The sequence below is a fragment of the Camelus ferus genome, chromosome 10 (genome assembly GCF_009834535.1).
Source record: "Camelus ferus isolate YT-003-E chromosome 10, BCGSAC_Cfer_1.0, whole genome shotgun sequence".
NCBI classification, from domain to species: Eukaryota; Metazoa; Chordata; class Mammalia; order Artiodactyla; family Camelidae; genus Camelus; species Camelus ferus.
The window spans coordinates 19579018-19591150 of record NC_045705.1 but is presented as its reverse complement, the minus strand read 5'-3'; the positions used below and the strand labels follow the sequence as shown (position 1 = coordinate 19591150).

General features: G+C 43.9%; 1 long non-coding RNA gene across 1 annotated transcript in view; it reads left to right on the top strand.

Annotated features, from left to right (window-relative positions):
• LOC116666337 overlaps positions 1-1520 on the top strand; it is a 175226-nt gene extending 173706 nt beyond the window's left edge. Inside the window, exon 5 of the long non-coding RNA XR_004323135.1 lies at positions 1290-1520. This is a non-coding gene — a long non-coding RNA (uncharacterized LOC116666337). The remainder of the gene's footprint in view (positions 1-1289) is intronic.
• The last annotated feature ends 10613 nt before the right edge of the window (positions 1521-12133 follow it).

Sequence of the window (12133 nt, the reverse complement as noted above, 5' to 3'; positions counted from 1 at the left end):
CAGTATAGATCCAAGTACCTTTCTTTTAAAGACTTCTATTAATAATTAATGAGTAATAATGTGTGCTCTCCATGGCCTAAGCAGTGGACTGGGTGCTGAGGGACAATGGAGAGTCATGGTTTCTGGAGAGCTATAGTGTATATGAACAGATATTCATTTATTCATTCATCTGCCCACTCATTCATTCATTCGCTATACTGAGCACCTACTGTCAGGGCTCTGCTGGTACTGATTTACTGAGTAGCCATAGATAGCAAATAAGCATGGTAAGTTATCAGGGAGGTAGACATTCAGCATCATGGAGTATGTTAGAGGGGGTTGATTAAGGAAGGCTTCCTGGAGGAAGGGACAGCTAAACTGCGACTGAAGGTGAATAGGATAAGCCAGACAGCAAGGGTGTGAGTATACAAGAAGATAAATTCTTGTGCGACTTAACACAGAGCAGTGGAGTTTGAGATAATGTCCTTGTGACCCTGTATATCCCCAGTGGCTGGCAGTGAGACCAGGGATGTATTCCTTGGTGCCCCACCCCACCTGCAGTGACTTTGCATGAGACACGCAGTGCTGTGCTTGAGTGGCTTGTCCCCTACTACCTGTCCAGAGACTTGACTTTCAAGCAATAGAGAAGCATTACTTCGGTTGTCAAGAGCTCCTGATTAAAATGCAAGGACCCTGAGGCAGGTGGCTTAGTACCTTCTGTGCTCCTCAGGCAAGCAGGATGTGATTTGTTTGAGTAGAGAATGAGGGGGAGGAGTGGGAGGAGGCACAGAGAGAAAGAGATCAGAGCTAGAAAAAGAAGAAAAGTATAGGAAGGGAATGAGAAGGTGGGTGGAGATTGGAGACAGTCTTGGCTTATTCACAACTTTGCCACCGGCAGGCCTGGCCCCAAGGGATTGATCCAGACTCTCAGGAATGAGGATGGCACATCCTTTGCCCCTGTACTAGCTGGTTTCCTGCCAAACCCTAGTGATTTCCAACAGTTAGATTGTTCCAGATATAGTCTTGTCTCCTGTGGGAATTACCAGAGAATTCCAGCGCTGCTGTGAATGCAGAAGTTTACTTCATCCCTCCTCCACCCCCCGGGTTTGCCTACATTCTATTCTTTCACATTTTCACCCTTCCACTGTCCTGTGAGAGTTAAAACAAGCCCTTTCAACCAAAAGCTCAGGAGTAAGTGATGATATCAAATAGTCAAAGTATTTCACTGTGTAATTGCTTTCCTTCATTTTAAAATTCGCTTTTTATTTCTTCCCATGTGCCTATATGGCTAAATATATTGTCATCTTTAGCCTTTATTTTTGATGAAGCAGAGGAACCAGAAGCAAGAGGAGTGGCATTTAGCAGCAGCTGTACCAGCGGAAAGGAAAAGCAAATTTCAAATAGGTGAGTTGGTCAGTGTGAGGTATGCTGATCTGCTATTTCTGGCTGCAAGGAGCATCATCAAATACAACAAAATCCAACCAGAAGTTACTAAAACAATAAGAAAAATTTATAGTCTCATGTAACAAGCTATCTCACGTTAGCTCAGTTTCAGAGTGGTTAATTCAAGTGGCTTGATGATGTCATCAGAGAACCAGGTTTTCTGTTTTATTTTTTTCTTTCTCTCAGAGGCAGGAGTGTTTCCTCTCTTCATCAGGAAGAAAACTTTCCCAGCAGACCTCCCTTCACATCTCATTGGCCAGAATTGTGTCACAGGCTTATGCCCCCTATCCAGTGACAGGCAAGGGGAGTGGAATTTCCAGGGCTGATTCAGGCAAGTTAAGATTGGCTTCCTGGGGCTGGAAGATACGCAGATTCCTCTGCAGCACGTGATTAGTGTTCTGCTGGGGAGGACGAACACTCCAGGTGACGGCTGTGTCTGCTGGGAGGAACCATGAGTGACTGCTTTCAGGTTTAAAAGCACCTTGAGCATTCTATCTTTTTCTACTTCTCCATTCAAAATTACACACACTCTTCAAGGCTCAACTCAAATGTCACCCTCCCCGTAATGTTTTCATTTATACCTTCAGTCAGAATTTATGACTTCTTCCTAAATATGCCCTGAGCCTTTGCATCTCACACATAATGCTTTTCCCAGTCTGCTTTAGGTTAACAAATTTCCCTTCATCTCCCCTAATTCTGAATTCCTTGAGAGGAAAGACCACGTATGATTCATGTCTACCTGCATGAGTCCAGGGACCAGCATGTTTACTGCCTTCCTGCAGAAGCTGATTCCCATAAGGAAGATTTCCACGGGGCCAGGGCCCATTACTTTTGGGTCATTACTGTACACCCAGCACCCAGTGCAGTGCCTGGTGCAAGTAGCTGCCTAACAGATATTTTGAATGAATAATAGAATAATAATAGCAACCAATTTCTGCTTCTGGTCAAGGTGGATGAGGGAAGGGGCTAGATTTACCCTTCCATTTGAAACAAACAAACAAAAAACACAAAAGCCACGAAACAACAGTTTTCAAGGCACTGGACACCAGGCAACGAAGGACACTGGACCTAAACAAGGAAGTCCTACGACTGCCCCAGTTTAGATTCCTTCATATATTTTCCAAGGCATGTGCAGGGAGGGGAACTAAGATGAAGCCTGGCAGACTCCCTGAGTTGAAAAGAGAGAGGTGAGTGTGCAGACCCCAAATCAGCCACATTTCTTAGGAGAGAGAACCAGAGAGCAGATAGCTACACAGGGGGAGAACCCCTAAGATCAGAAGAGGGTCCCCTTGAATATTCAGTAGATCCTGATTGAGTGCATGTGAGCAGAGGAACAACCATCTAAAAGGATTAGAGGGGACAGTGAGAGCAGGAACAAAGCCTGCTTCCATCAGCCAGACTGGAAAGACATAGTTTCCTGGGGCATTAGGTAAAGTGTGTACTCAGTAAGGTCTTGCCTCAGTGGTGGGGAATAATTAGCCAGAAAATGCCTAAGGAGCACAAAAGCAAGATTTGAAAAAGATCAAACTGTTTGCAATAGAAAACATTCACTTTGAAAAGGAGAAAGCAGTCAGGGAGGACTACAGAAACAAAAAGGCAGAAGGAAAACGTTACCAGGTGGAATTTGGCTCTACAGGTAGAAATGAAAATCATCGGAAATGGTAACTAAAAGGATAAGTACGTAAGATACTTTTCTTACTATTTAAAACCTTAAAAAATAAATCAACTACTCAAACAAAATGAATAACGATGTATTGTGGGGTTTACAACACATACATAAGTAAAATGCATACTAACAGTAGTATAAAGCCCACGGGGAGAGAAATGGAAGTGTGCTGTTTTAAGGTTCTTATAGTATACATGAAGTGGTGTAATATTACTTGACGATAGACTGTGATGTATTAAAGATTATGCTGGAAAGCAGGCTAGGAATTAACCTGAGTGGTTTTGCTAAAGTTTCTGCATAGCACTGACCCCTAGTGAAGGCATGAAACATACCCATTCATCCTGCTGCCTTGAAACCAAGGGGCCAGGGAATTTGGGGGGCAATTTTTGTAACTTGTCAGCGTTGTTTTTTGAGATTCCTGGAGGACTCAGCTCTTATGTAGCAAGACTATGTTTACTCTTATGTAGCAAGACTATGCTTACATGACCAGCCTGGGTGCCCTTTAGAGTGCCTTGGTTCTGAGGTGTTCTTTATGCACAACAGTGGTTCCTGATCCAAGAGGTTAACTGCATTTGGCTATGGCTTTTACAGCAAGGGGGCCGATGGGAGATTCCTTCTGACTTTTCCAGACCCGTTACTGTGAGACAGCCTTTGGTTGTGATGCTTGTCTTATTAATGTTGTTGTATATTGTATCCTTTTCCTGTAGGTTTGTAAACATTGCCATTTTGGGTCCTGCGAGTCTTCTTTAGCAATCAACTCTTTAATTTCCACTGATAGTGTGAGGAAGTGTATTCTAAATCTGAAACCCAAAAGCAACACAAAAATATCAAAGCAAAGAGTTAGAGCTCATGAGCCAACAATGGTCACAGAATGGAATCATAAAAAGTACTCAGTTAATCCCAGAGCAGTCAGACAAGAGAGAAAAAGGGGGAACCCAGAACAGATGAGAAAAATAGAAAACAAATAGCAAGATGATAGACTCAAACCTAACCATGTTAATGATCACATTAAAGGTAATCATATAAACACCCCAGTTTAAAAGGCAGAGATTGTCAACGTGCAAAAAGGCAGTATTGTAGCTGTATGCTGCCTACAGGAAGTGTACCTTAAATTAAAGACACTAGTGGGCTAAATTGTAAAAGGATGGGAAAAAACAGCATGCTGACACTAATCAAAAGAAAGTTGGAGTGACTATATTTATATAAAAGTACATTTCAGAGCAGAGAATATTGCCAAGAAAAGGAAAGTCATTTTATAATCACGTAAGGGTCAATTAATCAGGAAAAAATAACAGTCCTAAATGTTTATGCATCCAACATCAGAGATGCAAAGTAAATGAAGCAAAAAAAGCATTGCAAAGAGAAATAGACAAATACACAATTACAGTCAGAGATTTTAAAAACACTCCCTCCATAACTGATGGAGCAAATAGGCAGAAAATCAGCAAAGGTATGGTAGACTTGAATAGCACCAACTATGCTTGAGATGATTGACATTTTAGAAAATTCTACCCAGTGACAGTGGAATAGACATTATTCTCAAGTGCACAAGATTTGCCAAGATAGAACATCTTCTGGCCCATAAAATAAGATTCAATAAATTTAAGCGAATTCAAGTAATATAAAGTATGTTCTTGGGGTGGTTGGATCTGTTACTACCAACTGTTGGATTTCACAGTCAAAGCAAAACTAGCCTCAAAGCAAGACTAACCTCAGGCAATCAAAAACCAGCCTGCCTTGGACTCCCAGTTTCAGCTCCAGCAAGTGAAGTGCTTGGAGGTTGTCACTCCTGACCTTACAACAAGAAAAACCTGAAAATCAGAGACTTTTCTTGGACACACCAGAAAACTGAGATTGCGAGGCCAACCACCATCATGAAATCTGCAGAGATATGTGAATGCAGAGAATCAAAGCCAAGATCAGCTTACCTGGAGCAGAAGCTGATGGAACCCAAATGTGGTAGGAACAGTAAAATGATCATTTTGATGAATTGCTGGAGGCTGTATGTGAACTACAGTGAGAATGAGACTCCCCTAGTGGCTGTAGTCTTGAGAGCAGGGGGTCAGACTCTTGTGGGTTTTACCTCCAGGAACCCCACCAGGTTCTCATGGTGAAGTGCCAAGAAAAAAAATCACCTTATGTCTCTGGCAGGTAGATAAGTAAAATAACCATTTTGAAATATGCTCAGAATGTTCTCCATTACAAAGGACTACTGTACAGCAAAAAAAGACTTTCCAGAGCTTTATTTAACCTGGGGGAAGGGCATTTTCCCATTTCCAGCCCTCTCTAGCTCCCTCACCTAAGGGGGAAGGGGTAATGAAGAAGCATTTGTAAAGGGACGCAAGCCCACAGAAGACTAACATTTAACTGTAAGTTTATAGGCTGCGTCCCTTCCCCCACTCTTTGCCAGCACGTTGGCAGGGCTCCAGTATGACAACCGTGGGTTACAGATGAAAGAAGTATAAGGCTCAGCCCCTACTTAAGCGGGAGCTCTTAGGGAAACCCAAAGCCAAGAGAGGAGATCAAAACAAGGACTCTAGAGAAGTTTGAAGCCCCTGGCACTTACAGTTATAGCAAACACGAAACACAGCCCAACTGCTGGCCATATTTACATAAAACTTCACAAAATGTGTGTTTATGTTAGTTCCTACTATCCAGTAGATCATGCCTGCCTGTCAACAAAAAATTACAAGACATGGCAAAAGGGAAGAACAAACACAGTCTAAAAAGACAGAGCAAGGATCAGAACCAGGTTTAGATATGATGCAGATTGTGAAATGATCGATACGGCGTTTAAAATGACTGTGACTAGTACGTTAAAGGCTCCGATGGAAAAAGGAGACAACATGCAAGAACCATAGGTAATAATGGCAGAGAGATGGGAACTGTAAGAAGGAATCAAAAGAAAATGCTAAGCATAAGAAACCCCGGGGAGTCCCTGTAAGACTTTGGACACACAGGATCAGAGGAGAAAGAATGCTCTGTGTGGGCAGCTCACTCCCAAGAGGCAGGGGAGAGGAAGGTGCTGGGCCACTGGAGTGGGGCTCCTTGGAGGGCAGCAGATAGTGAGAGCCCCAGAGTGCTGCATAGTGGCTGCTTCTCCACATAGCAGAACACATCGGAAGAAAAGAAGTTTCTCCCAACATTGTGATTTTGAAAGGAGTTGCTGGCTACAGCATGAAGGTTAGATTAAAATGCAGAAGATGAGTTAGGAAGCTATTGCCAATGTAACAAAGATTACAACTTTGATATCTTAAGTCAAGTTACTCCCTGGTGCTATGGACTGAACTGTGTGTCCCCCAACACTCTGTAATTGATATGTTGAAGCCCTAACCTCCAATGTGACTGTATTTGGAGAAAGGGTCTTTAGGAGGTCATTAAGGTTAAATGAGGTTATAAGGGTGGGGCCCTAATGCCATTGGACTAGTGGCATTATAAGATGAAGAAAAGAGATCACACCCCTCTCCCGACCCCCACACCTGCATGCATGCACTGGGAAAGGCCACGTTAGGGATACGGTGAGAAAGTGGCTATCTGCAAGCCAAGAAGAGAGTTCTCTCTAGAACCCAACCATCCTGGCACTCTGATCCCAGACTCCCCACATCCAGAATCATGAGAAAATCAGTTTCTGTTATTAAAGCCACCCAGTCTGTGGCATTCTGCTATGGCGACCAGAGCACATTGACACAGTGGTAGTTACATTTCTTGGGTACACCCTGGTTACACGTAGATGAAGAGGACACCAGTGGAAGAGAGAGCCTAAAAATGCAAGAGAGGTGGGTAACTGGTGAAGCAAAGCCCTAGGTCAGTAGGGCCGTTTGGAAATTAGATGAACTCTAGAGACTCTCACCTAAAAGCTGACAAAAAGACAAAATTCTGCCTTAATTGCAAAAGATTCATGGATCACTGGAGTGCTTCATGAACTCCGCAGGGTCCCCGGGACCCTCGCTTACAGAACCTCTGTCCTAGGGTAGACCGGTTGGGCTGAGACCCGGAGCTTTGAGGGGAGCTGGTAGGGGGTGGAGTGGGAGGAAGGGAGGGGCTGATAACAGGAAGCAGGAGGGCGGGACACATTTGGAGGAGGAGGAAGGGCTGTTAGTCCCCACATTTCAGGAGTTAATGTCTCCCTGGAGTGTGAGGTGCTGGGGCACGAAAAGATGGAAAAGTGAAAATCTAGCTCACATTACGGAAAAGGATGAGGAAATAAGTGGGAATGAGGAAAAGAAATCCAGTGTCTTAAGGACAGCCAGCTGGGGTCGGATCATCAGCCTGATGTGCAATTTCACCAGCTCTATGTGGAAGATTTTAGCAATGGCAGCAGTAGTGGTGGAAAAAATGAATTTATAAGCTAGGAATTATTTTAAACGAATGCCTAGCTGCCAAATGTTAGATAAGGAGGAAACAAAGAAGGAAAAAAGGAAGGAGAGAGAGAGAGAGAGAGATTGCGAGGGAGACAGAGGGGGTGGGGAGGAAGAAAGGAAGGAAGATGGAAAGAAAGAAAAAGAAGCAAAGAAAGTCCTTTGGAAGGATTATAGCGTTAGGTACTCTTAGCCTGTCCTGGGGCATTGAATTTCTTATTCTGAGTGTATGAAATATGACACCCTGTTAGTAGGAACTTAGCAAAAGGTCTCTTGTTTGCCTACAGCATAGAACTGAGCCCTGGAGGCAGGAGGTTACTGGGGGTGCTCTGCTCTGCTCCCAGTTTCCTCAACCCGTCTCCAGGGGAGGGACCTCTAAGGCTCCCCTGGCTATAGTGGTGGGCTGGGAAGGTGGGGGTTCTTCTAAACTCGGGCTGGTGAGAAGCCACCTTCACCTACAGAGCTCCTCTTTTCAGGTTTGCTGGTAGGATTAGACAGGCGTGTTCTGCCACCTGTGATCCTTCATGGCTCTTAGAAGAGGTGAAATTTCCGTTTCCTGCACAGGGTGCCACGGGGATAACTACCCATGCCCTCATCACAGAGAGCACTTGGAGAACATTCAGGATTGTTACTAATAAGCCAAAGGCTAACCAAACAAAATGTTGTGCTCCACAGCAGACTTTTGCTCCCTTGTGAACAATTATACAAGTGACATCACCCCAAGCTCTACCACCCACGGATAACAGTGTCCGCATCTTGTTGTCTACTGGAACAGACGCTCTCATATGCAAATGCAGAAATGTATATTTTATGAAAATGGTGCCATACTATACACATTGTCTTTTAATCTTCTTCCCCTTCTACAATTTGTCAGTCTATTGTGAACGTTTCAAGTCAGTTTACAGTCAGCACTTCGTATCTGCAGGTTTTGCGTCCACAGATTCAGCCAACTGGGGGTTGAAAACATTAAAAAAAATTTTTTTTTCAGAAAGTTCCAAAGAGTAAAACCTGAATTAGCTATGTGCCAGCAAATATTTACATAACAATTACAGTGTATTATTTATTGTAAGTAACCTAGAGATGATTTAAAGTACACAGGAGGATGTGTGGAGGTTATACGCTAATAGTACTCCGTTTTATATAAAGGACTTGAGTGTTCTTGGATTTTGATAGCTCCTGGGAATTCAGCAACCAATCCCCGCTGATACTGAGGGATGACTGTACCTCTAATCAGCATTCTTTTTTTTTTTTAATTAAAGTATAGTCAGTTTACAATGTTGTGTCAGTTTCTGGTGCACAGCATAATGTTTCAGTCATACATATGACTCTCTGGAAGAGGCCCCAGTTGGGGGTAGGGTCCATGCCAAGTTCAGATTAGACATGCTAAATTGGATACCTTTGGGATATTCAAGGGGAGATTTTGAGAAGGTAGAGATGGTGTTGAGAGGACAAGCTTGGGCTGCCATATGGAAAATCAATTGCAAGTTATTAGAGAGTTCTAAGCAGAGACCAAGATCAGTATTTTAATTTTGCAAAAGATACTAATATTTTAGTCATTCGCATTTTAGGAATTAACTACAATTGTGGATTTGGATGAAATGGCTTTTGGAGAGAAGAGTTCTAGAAAAGACGAGACATGGAGCCAGGCCTGGGGGACTGGGGCGGAGGAAGACGAGGCCTGCAAATACCTCTGAGAGCCTCTTGTCGGAGAGGTAAAAGAGAAAGAAAAGTGGGGTGTTATGGGAGCGAGGAGACAGAGTGTTTCAAAAAGTGGGTAGTTCACAAAGGTTCTGATAACTGTGGAAAAGTCAGAGAAGTGTGACAGCTAGTCTCCAAAGACGACCCCACAATGTAGTATGCCTCCTGAAATCCACAGTGTGGTGCCCGCACGTTGAATGAGGGCTGGGCTTGTTCCACCAATAGAGTTCGGCAGAAGGGACCCTGTGTGACGTTTGAGGCTAGGTCATATGCCTGTTTGTAGTGTCAACCTTGGTCTCTTGAAATGCTTGCTCAGAGGGACGCCAGCCATCATGTAAGAAGTCTGTTTACCCTTAGACCATCATGATGTGAAGAAGGCCAAACCGATCATGTAGGATGCCACACGGAGAGAAGGAGAGTGAGAGAAAGATGATGCCGGGCCACCTCTCAGTGGTCGCAGCTATTCCCGTCTGGGTACCAGAGACGTAAGGAAAGAGCCATCTTGCGTGTCAGGATGACTCCAGCCCTTTGAGACAGCCCAAGTGAGAACTACCTGGCTGATTCTAGTCAACCCACAGAACCATGAGAAAGAAAAATGAATTCTTGTTTCAAGCTACTAACTTTTATACTAGAAGAAGATGGAATCGAGAAAAAAAATGTCTGTTTGGTTTGGTGGTGTGGAGGTCATTACTGTTTCTAGGAGCAAAAGAGGCAGAAGTCAGACCAGATCTGAGTGGGCTGAAGAGTGGGCAGAAGCTGAAGAAATTGAGAAGACAGCTGCTTTCTGGAGAAGTTTGGCTGTAGATGGGGAGGAGATAGAGTGGCTGGTAATTGGAAGAGGATGTGAGATGAGAAAGAGTTCTTCTAAAAGTAGTCTCTAATTTGTGTGGAACCAGAAAAGATCCCGAATAGCCAAAGCAATCTTGAGAAAGAAGAACAACGCTGGGGGTGCCATGCTCCCTGATTCTGAATACTAAAGCTGTAGCATGCAGAACAGTATGGCACGAGCACAAAAACAGACACCCAGATCAATGGAACAGAAATGAAGTCCCAGAAATACACCCACACGTACATGAGCAATTAACGTACAACAAAAGGAAGAACGTACGGTGGAGAAAGGATAGTCTCTTCAATAAATGGTGTTGGCAAAACTGGACAGCTGCATGGAAAAGAGTAAATTACACCACTATCTTACTCCGTACAGAAAAATTAACTCAGAATGGATTAAAGACTTGAATGTACCACCTGAAACCATAAAATTCCTGGAAGAAAACATAGATGGTGACCTCATTGATACTGGTCTTAGTGATATTTTTGTGGCTGTGACGCCAAAGGCAAGGGAAACAAAAGTAAAAATAAATAAATGGTACTACATCAAACTAAAAAGCTTCTGTACAGAGAAGGAAACCATCATCAAAATGAAGAGAGAAGCTGATTATACTCATTATACTAGTTTCTCTGTTTTTAATGTATTTGAAATATTCTGTAATCAAAAGCTTTAAAAACTGTTCTGAAACATATTCGTCATTCTAGTAAGGATTTATAGATAACAGTCAGGTCAACATTCAGCGGAGTCTAGAACACGTCATTACCGATGCGTGATTCTCCTCCTGGGATATTGGAGAGAATCCCCATTGTAATTTGTGACTCAGTGATACTCTACAGTGGAAAAAAGAGCCAAAGGGAAGGATTGAGTGAGTTGAGAGGACATGACTGAGCACACAGGAGGGAGGAGGCATATTGACAGTGCAAGGTCTGAGAAGGAGGGTGAGGTGGGCTCTGGGTCAAGGTGAGGGATGGGTCCAGTGGAGACAGGGGTGTGTGTGTGTGTGTGTGTGTGTGTGTGTGTGTGTGTGTGTGTGTGTATTGGGGAGTGGGGTTGGTGCCTCGAGGAGGAGGGAGTTCTCACTGGGCAGCCTCTAAGTCCTGGGAGAATTCGGAGCAAGGTCAAGGGCTACAGGGTGATGGGATTGGTAATCAGGGAATTGTAGTTGGAAGAGAATGGAAGGGATTTGACAAAGTTATTCAGGTGGGTGGGGAGTGAATTGACTGGGGGAACAGAGTGGAATTGCAAGGAAGTTTAGAATAAAACAATAGAACAGAGACCTCCAGCTGGATAAGGAGAACAATGGAAGGAAAATGCTAATGGGCTGGGAGAAAGAGAAGCCTTGCTAGTCTGGCTGTACCTGTGGTGCTGAAGAGTGAACCTGCCTCCAGGGATGTGGTCGCAGGAAGTGCGGGGTAGGGAGCAGGCACCTGCACACTTAAAAAGAGTCCAGGTGATTCTAATGCAGGTGCAGGCGGTTCTTGGACCACTGAGAAAAGCTGCCCTCGGGGTTGGAGAGGGAGTGAAGCCGGCTTGGGGCAGAAGGCCTGTCATGTTCCAATGGGCAAAGCTGCTGGACAGACAACAGGACGTGAGTCTCTACTGTTGAGCCCTGAGGGGGCTCTGTAGCTTCTTTGGCTTGAGGGACACCCTTCCCAGTGTCCCAGGAGGGGCTCAAACCCAAACGTGGGTGGCCTTCAAAGTAACCCTGTCTGTGTTTCCCCAGGGGCTTCTCATCCACGAACTGTAACTACTGGAGGTTTTGTTGTTTGTTGTTTGTTTTCGTAACTTTTGATTCCAGAAATAAAAATAGGCTTTCAAAATCAACCAGCCAGCCAAGCAACACTGTTGAAGTTGGCACATTTGGGCTAATTGTTTTCCTTTTCATGTAGACTTATTTCCTACTGAGTGTGTGGTAGCATTTTCAAGTAAATCTTTGGTAATTCGTAGGCAAAAAGCAACTGCCTTCATTTCCCAGCGGGACAGACTGAAGTGGGCTCGTTGGGAGAGAAAACAGAATTAGCAGTTTTTGTAGCTTAAGACTTGAAAGAAAGCTGCTTGTTTTCCAACAATCATAATCCATTCACGCTTTAAAAATGCATTTCAAAATCAAAAGGACTCTGCAAGTCTGGAATGTGTTAGAAGGATGTATTAAGACATGTC